General features: G+C 34.0%; 1 pseudogene; it reads right to left on the bottom strand.

Annotated features, from left to right (window-relative positions):
- LOC107712630 (hippocampus abundant transcript 1 protein-like) overlaps positions 1-8,032 on the bottom strand; it is a 12,259-nt pseudogene extending 4,227 nt beyond the window's left edge.
- Positions 8,033-9,393: the final 1,361 nt, after the last annotated feature.

Genomic DNA, 9,393 nt, shown 5'->3' with positions numbered 1-9,393 from the left:
AGTTAAGATGAAGAATACTAGTGTAGAAGACTAGGTTAGTCAGTTAGTGTGCTGGTTAAGTCTAAATGCACACCGTGTCTATGGGTTTGTTCCACTAAACTTCATGAAGTTACACATTCAAGTCGTTTGTAGTGCTTTTAGACTGAAATCCCACCAAAGTGGCTCAGATGAAGGTTAACTGTGCGCTGAAGCATTAACAATCTTTAACCTACGAGAAGATAAACTAAGCAGAACAATCACAACCAGTGTTTTCAGCGTTCAGCATCCAATAAAACGACACGACGCTCAAACGTTCCCAAAAATACTCCAAACACAGAAGCGTTTAGAGTAACTCGACATGAGCCAATGATATCTCCGTTCTTCTGTTTGGTTTGGTTTTAGTGCATTTCCCATCTAAACCACTTTCCCATTCTCTCTGGCCTGGGAAAAAAAAAAGAGAAATTTAATTAACACAATTAAATAGATGCATGACATCAATATATTAATATATATTTATTTATATGACATCTACATTTTTATATTGCGTTATATTTTTCAACATAAAAAAAAAAATTCTTGATTTAATGTAGTTAGCCATACAGTAATATTGTAATTTTAGTTGTAAATTTAAATTACTATTACATAATTTTTCTTAAATATTTTTATTTTATTTTAAAGTGAAATATTATATTTAGTAATGATAATTATTTTTAGCACACTATACTATCACACTTAAAATTATTTTATAATTTTTCCTAAATACTTTTTATTTTACAGTGAAATAATAAAATAGTAATATTTCTTACTTTTAATTTAGTTATGTACATTTTTATTTGGTAATAACAATAATATGATATATATATATATATATATATGATAAATTCTAACTATTGATTATAGTTATATTTTTAATATACGGTAATAATAAAAAAACAAATTCTTCAAGCATTTAATGTAGGCCTGTCATAAGACAGACATAAATATTACTATTGTAATTTTAGGTGTAAAATAAAATTATTATTATATTATTTTTCTTAAATACCTTTTTTTTTTACACAAATATTACAATTGTAATATTTCTTATTTAGTATTTTTATTTATTTTTATATGTTTATTTTATTGAGTAATAATAATAATCATCATCATTATTTTATAGCCACATAATCACAAACTTTTAGCTCTACAGTTGCAGCCTTTTAAATAAACACAGCAGCCTGGAATTTTCTTTTAAATGCATTTTAAATCTCAATTTTAATTCACAATTCGATATTCTCCCCAAATCGTGCAGCCCTAGATCAATGTAAAAAGGCCAGAAATGGACTGTAGTGTTGCATTTAAACACTTTAAAACTGATGTAACCGTGCTCTGTACATCGCAGGACGAATAAGTGGCCTGGTTTCATATATAGTGCTGCTTTCTAGGGTATTTCTGAAGCACTTAAGGTGGATAATGGAGTTTCTGCGGGCCGCTAAATCCTGTGAGGTGGGACACTTCAAATCTGCAAGTCAAATGAGGCTTTAATGCAGCACACTCACCATATCAGCGCTGGTGCTGCGGTCGGGAAGAGACTCGGACGGCTCCAGATTCAGGACAGACAGACTCGAGTCCATCAGTTCTTCTGCCAGAGAGAAAACACACAGACACAGACACACACACACAGACACAGACACACAGACACACACACACAGAGACACAGACACACACAGACACAGACACACAGACACACACACACAGAGACACAGACACACACAGACACAGACACACAGACACACACACAGACACAGACACAGACACAGACACACAGACACACAGACAGACAGACAGACACACAGACAAGCAAACCACGAGTTTCACATCAACTGACAGATTATTAACAGCAATATCTGGAAACTCAAAACACATTCTGCATTATTTGTCATGAGACGTGGATTTCTACAATAGATCAATCAGAGACTCTTTCATAAAGGTGAGCTTCAAAACTAGTGATGCAGTGACATTTTGGTAACCAAAGGTTTTCAGCCCAAAAAAATCAGCAAAAAAAATAAAAATAAAAATAAAATAAAGAGGCATGAAATCAAAAGAAACGTTCAATTGGCGCTTCACCAATGACACATTTTGATGCATTATCAGTGTCTATTTCTTGCACACAATGTGGATAAATTACAATAGGTGAACAAACTGTGTGATGCATCTTACTGATGTTGATTCTTAAATCTCAAGATCAATCTTTCACTCTATTTTTTTTTTTTCAAAATAAATTTGTTTATTTTCAATTAAACAAAACGTCACTAAACATTATTTGTAGCTCCTGCCATCTAATAACTGCAATAAGCTTTGTGCTTTATTACTTTGTAAGTCTCAGATTTAAAATTCTGTCAGTTTGATCACTAAATTCAATCCTTTTGTGTCTCTTTAATGTGTGCTGACAGATCCCTGATCATCTCTTCCTCTTTATTACTAGTTACAGCAGCAAATAAACATGAATGAACATCAGAAGCCATCAATCAGTGTTTCAAAAGCAGAAAGACATCAATAAAACAGCTTTTGATCAATAATGTCGCATTTACTATATGAAAGACATTCAATGACCATAAACTTGACAGGAAAAAAAATCACTATAGACAGGAGCATTTCGATAAATATATGCACTATATTACATATTTTTAAATAACCTGTGATAGTAGTCTTTAGTTTAATTGTTTGCATTTCAACAACTAAATGGAGTAGATCCATCATTATATCATTTAAAAATATATATAAACTACATTTTGAGCAATTTAAATGTTTGTATACATCTGAGTGTTGATAAATGCATTTGATTAATTAATTGATTATAAAATACAATTTATTTTCAATTTTCAGAATAAAAGAAAACTATTTTGATTTCAGTGTACAACATTAAAGGGTTAGTTCACCCAAAAATGAAAATTAGCCCATGTTTTACTCACCCTCGAGGCATCCTAGGTGTATATGACTTTCTTCTTTCAGACGAATCCAATCAGAGTTATATTAAAGGGGTCATAAATTTTTTTGTTCGTTTTTGCTTAAAACAAGCAAAAATATCTGCTAATGTGGCAAGAAAAATACTATTGTTTAGCCTTTGAATTAAGATAATTTTTCTTACCCCGTTAGCAGATATTGTTGCTTGTTTTAAGCAAATTTATACTAGAAAACAAGACAAAAATACTAAGTAAGAAAATCATTTTTTGCAGTGTACTTTTGGACTGTTGATAAAAACACCCACCTACTCTCATTCTAAAAGCAAGGATAATTTTTAATATAACTCCGATTGGATTCGTCTGAAAGAAGAAAGTCATATACATCTAGGATGCCTCGAGGGTGAGTAAATCATGGGCTAATTTTCATTTTTGGGTGAACTAACCCTTTCACATTGGTGCATCACTAGTCAATAGTATCCCTCAATAACTAGTATTCAAGACAGAGTCTATAAAACCACAAAATATGAAACTCACAGCAAAAGGATCCGCCTGCTCCCAGGAAATAGGCAAACCCCACGACGACAGTCTCATTTTGTCCGGCAGGGACTCGGGCACCACCAGCAGAACGAACAGAATATCAGCCACAGCGATGATGGTGGCCAGAAGAACCACCAGACTGTCTCCGTAGCGCAGGGACAGGAACGCTCCTATAGCTGGACTCGTCACTAAACTCGCCGCAAACGTCGCAGAAACCTGAAACCCAAGACCAACAGGTAATGTGTCCAATGATGCATTTTGATGCATTATCAGTATCAGTATTCTTGCACACAATGTGGATAAATTACACACTGCAAAAAATGGTTCTCTTGCTGTGTTTGAGTCTTGTTTTCTAGTATAAATATCTAAACATTCTCGAATCAAGATGCATTTACTGTACAAGTAAAATTATTTAAAATATATTTTCTAAACAAATTTTAAAAAAATCACAATTTTGTTAGTTTTTGTTTAAAACAACCAAAAACATCTGCTAATGGTGTAAGAAAAATAATCTTGTTTAGCCTTTGAATTAAGATTATTTTTCTTACCCCATTGGCAGATATTTTTGCTTGTTTTAAGCAAAAACTAACAGTTTTCTGCTAAACTGTGGGGGGTCACAGCAACCAAAGAGCAACAGAAAATGACAGATTTTCTATTTTTAAAAAAAAATATATATATATATATATATTTTTGAGAAGCTGAATTTTACATTAAATGGAGTATTTGAACATATTTTTCCACTCCTTTGCAGATTGTAAGTTAAATGATTCATTTTGAATACCTAATTTTATCATTAAAACCAAAACATATTGACATCTGACAGCTTTCGTTATATTGCTGATACAAAATGTGAAAAATTTGAAATTTTCATTCTTATTTTGTGAAAAAAAAGGCAAATGATGGAAAGTTTTTAGTGATTTTTTTTAACTCAGCATCATCAAATTGGGTAATATTAGGCCTTTTTGCATATAAAATGTTATATATTATAGCTGGAATCATATGAGTAACATCTGATGGATGATATAATCATAATATATACAAAATACATTTTAATAAATGCAGCAATCTATATCTATCTATCTATCTATATACACACACACACAAATAGAAAATGTATGCTATCCATCACCAAATAAACAGTCATTTAGGTACAAAGTCACAAGGAAAATTAACTCTAAAAATGTGTCATTCTTACCAGTCCATATGCTGTGCTTCTTTCATGCTCTTCTGTAATATCAGCCACATACGCAAATATGACAGAGAACGTAACAGAGAAAAGTCCAGACACGGACATCAGAGCAAAAAAACACCTGATGAAGAGAGACAGAAACACACAAACACATCACTTTTATGCTTGAGCTGTCCTAAATCAATCAAGGCCAAACATTTTACCAACAGAAACATTTATAGGTCCACAAAAACAAACAGTCTCATCATAAAATCAATGCAGTCCACTTTAAAGGAACAGTTCACACAAAAATGAAAATGTGCAGAAAATCGTAGTTTCCGGGCTAAAATACGAGTCCATAATCCATAATAACTCTTCCTCCAGTGAAAAAGAGCATCTGCTGTTGTCTCTCGCATCAAAATCCAGCCACATATGTGTTTAGAGCTGTTTAAACGCTGCTTGATCTGTGCAGATTTCTCTCCTGATTCACACCAGAACACTTTTTCACTGGAGGAAGAGTTATTATGGATTATGGACTCTATGGTATTTTAGTTAAAAACGTCTTAATGCTGGATTAGTTTCAGCTTTTGTCTTCTCCAGATGTTAATTGATGGACTGGAGTGCTGTGGATTACTTGTGGATTATTGTGATGTTTTTATCAGCTGTTTGGACTCTCATTCTGACGGCACCCATTCACTGCAGAGCATCCATTGCTGAGACACTGATGCAATGCTACATTTCTACAAACCTGATGAAGAAACAAACTCATCCTCATCTTGGATGATCCTGAGGGTGAGCACATTTTCATTTTTGGCTGAACTGTTGCTTTAATGCATTACAGAGGGGTTTGTCTCTCATGCAGAATGAGCTGCAGTGACTTTTAAACACGGCTGAAGAGCTTTAGTCACTTAAGAGTCATGTGATGATGGGGGCGCAGGTGAAAAACACTGTGAGCAGCAGGAAGCTCTTTCTGCCCCAAACATCAGACAAGGCACCGATCAGAGGAGCGCTCATGAATGACAGAAATCCCTGCAAACACACTGCAGTTACCACACGCAACACACTGCAATACAACGCTGCCTTTTACACAGTAACAAACAGAACAGGGTTAATATTTGGTCTTTTCAGCAAATAATTATCAAGAGCTGGAGCACAAAAGCAGTGTTAAGTCGCTGGGGTATATTTGTAGCAATAGCCAACAATACATTGTATGAGTCAAAATTATACATTTCTCTTTTATGCCAAAAATCATTAGGATATTAAGTAAAGATCATGTTCCATGAAGATATTTTGTAAATTTCCTACCGTAAATATATCAAAACTTAATTTTTGATTAGTAATATGCATTGCTAAGAACTTCATTTGAACAACTTTAAAGATGATTTTCTCAATATTTAGATTTTTTTGCACCCTCAGATTCCAGATTTTCAATTATTGTCCTATCCTAACAAACCATACATCAATGGAAAGTGCATTAATGCAGCTTTCAGATGATGCATAAATCTCAATTTCAAGAAATTGACCCTTATGACTGGTTTTGTGGTCTGGGTGTCACATATTATAATTACAACTCATCAAATGCATGCAGCTGCACAACAACAGATGCACTGGATTCACCTTGACGCCCTGAACGAGGCCGTTCATGAGGAACGTGTGCTGTGGAAATGTTTCATGCAGGACCTGGAACGAGGAAACATCAGAAAACACAGCGCTAGAGTTTCATATCACTTTCACTGTTTGCATTTGGCCCTCAATGATCTCCTGAGCACTTTGTTTTGCATTTGCATCTGCAGTGCATTATGGGAAGCTAGGTACATTATCAAACCAGAAGACATTTTTCCTTTCTCTGTACAGAAACCGAAAGTGACACTTATATGATAAAATCTCATCCAATAATCAAGTTCAAATCAGGGTTGTTTTAGTAGACTAAAACTGAAACTAAAATCATCTTCATTACTTGAAAAAATAAACTTATTTTAAAGCAGCATTTCTCATTTTCTTGATGTACTAAAATAACTAAAACTGAAATAAGAAATAATTAAAATTATACAGACATAAAATTACGAATATAAAAAAATATATATAAAATAAAATGTGATTCAAAATAACATGCTTAAAATACAGGTGATAATATAAGGTTCTATAAAAAAAAAAAAAATTTTTTTTAATTGATTGCTTTACCACATAATAAAATCACATATTTTTACATTTGCATACATTAATTTTAGCTATGTGCTGTCATTTATTATAGTGCAACTTACTTGTAATTATATTATTTTCAATGCATTATTTAAACATTAAGTTTTATGTATATTATTTATCAAGGGATATTTTAATATGTCATATGTTCCTTTTTTTTCCTTTCCACAGGCTGCAGATGAAGTAATCTAATTCAGTCCCTGTAAACTCATGTTAAAATCATTCAGTGTTCAGATGTGTGTTTAATGCTCACGGTCAGCATCGGCGTGGTCAGGAGACCCCAGGCGAAAAACTCCATGAAGATCACCACCACGGCATGAGCCACCTTCGCCCGGCCGACACTGCGCTGCTGCAACACAACAACCACACTCAATACAGCTGACAACATTATATATATATATATATATACACTACCGCTCTCATGATCTTCAGAAATCATTCTAATATGCTGATTTATTATTAGAATCATCAATGTTTGCAACAGTTGTGTTTTTTGGAAACTGATACTTTTTTCAGGATTCTTTGATGAATAAAAAGTTAAAAAGAACAGCATTTATTCAAAATATAAATCTTTTCTAACAATATAAATCTTTGCTATCACTTCTTCTCAATTTAACACGTCCTCGCTGAATAAAAGTTTTAATTTCTTTCAAAAAAATAAATAATAAAAATGTACTGACCGCAAACTTTTGAACGGTAGTGTATGTATATATATATATATATATATATATAGCAGCAAAATATAATGTACACAACATCAGCTGGACAAATGACAGGTCATAATGAATGATGCAATGCTAATCAGAATTAACTGAGCCTTTTTAATTAACCTTTTATAGACGAAAGGTTAAAAGGTTAAATACACAAACCCTGAAAATGATTAACTTTAATCTGCCATTATAGATCCATATGAACCATGTGACAGACAAAAACACTCAAACAGATCTTCAGAATCACCAAAAATAAAAACAAACACCGAAATATCATCAGCAGATTATTATCAATAACAGTTTAATTCTGAGTGTGATGGGATGACGTCACTCACTCTGATGTGTTTGATCAGCATGTTGTTTTCCGTCCGTCTCTCACATTCTGCTCGAGAGCTCAATCATCCTGATCGCTTTTTAATTAATCAAGCCGCTTTTAATTTAATTCGAGCGGCTCTCGCTAACGCTCTTCTCTTCCACTTTCGAAAACGAACATTCCGAAACACCGACTTCCGGCTTCCGTCTGCGGGAGTCAACTTCAAAATAAAAGTCTTTTGTTGACAAATAAATCGAAGATCTGAAAATAACATGCCAATATTCAGCCCTCGTTCACAGTATAGTTGGAGATGGAAAGTGAGATAAAATGCATAACTGAAAAAAAAAACAGTGTAGTGTCAGATTCTCTGAATGCATTGGATCATTTATGAGAACGAATCTTGAATCATTTGATTCGCAATAGCAGCGATAATCCTGTAGGCGGCGCTAGAGGTGATTCAGAAACACAAAATTATTTATTTATTTAAATTTTTTTAGAAACACAAATTCATTCATTCTCACTTGATTTCATGATTATTTACAGTTGTTTAGAACACGACAAAACTTCACTTCATACCCACTTTACATAAGTGACCCTGGAGCACAAAACCAGTCATAAGGGTCAGTTTTGTGAAATTAAGATGTATGCATCATCTGAAAATTGAATAAATACGCTTTCCATTGATGTATGGTTTGTTAGGATAGGACAATATTTGGCTGAGATACAACTATTTGAAAATCTGGAATCTGAGGGTGCAAAAAAAATCTAAATATTGAGAAAATCATCTTTAAAGTTGTCCAAATGAAGTTCTTAGCGATGCATATTACTATTATTACTTTGAATACATTACGAAACACTGCTTCATGAAGTGTCGACACCTTTTTCGAATCTTTTAATTCAAAACGGGACTTTGGATCATGTATCGATTCAGATTTTCAGAGCAGCTTTGTGAATCTTTTGATTCAGATCTGGAATTCGGATCGCGTATCACAAATCGTTTGATTCAGATCGGGACTTCGGAGCGTGAATCTTTCGATTCCGATCGGAACTCTAGAGTGCATCTCGCAAATCTTTTTATTCAACTCCGAATCGCAAATCGTTTGATTCAGATCGGGACTTCGGAGCGCGAATCACAAATCTTTCGATTCTGATCGGGACTCCGCAGCGCGTATCATGAATGATTCAGATCGGGACTTCGAAGAGCATATTGCAAATAATTTTATTCAATTCGGAACTTTGGAGCGTGAATCGCAAATCCTTTGATTCAGAGCGGGACGGAGCGTGAATCACAAATCCTTTGATTCAGAGCGGGACTTCAGAGCACGTATTGCAAATCATTTGATTCAGATCGGGACTTCGGAGTGTGAATTGGGAATCTTTCGATTCCGATCGGGACTCTAGAGCGCATCTCGCAAATCTTTTTATTCAACTTTGAATCGCGAATCGTTTGATTCAGATCGGGACTTCGGAGCGCGAATCGTGAATTGCGAATCTTTTGATTCTGATCGGTACTCCGGATCGCATATCTCGAATGATTCAGAACGGGAC

The sequence above is a fragment of the Sinocyclocheilus rhinocerous genome, unplaced genomic scaffold, assembly GCF_001515625.1.
Source record: "Sinocyclocheilus rhinocerous isolate Xijiao unplaced genomic scaffold, SAMN03320098_v1.1 scaffold493, whole genome shotgun sequence".
Lineage (NCBI taxonomy): Eukaryota > Metazoa > Chordata > Actinopteri > Cypriniformes > Cyprinidae > Sinocyclocheilus > Sinocyclocheilus rhinocerous.
The sequence above is the reverse complement of the archived record's forward strand: the minus strand, read 5'-3'. Positions and strand labels throughout refer to the sequence as shown.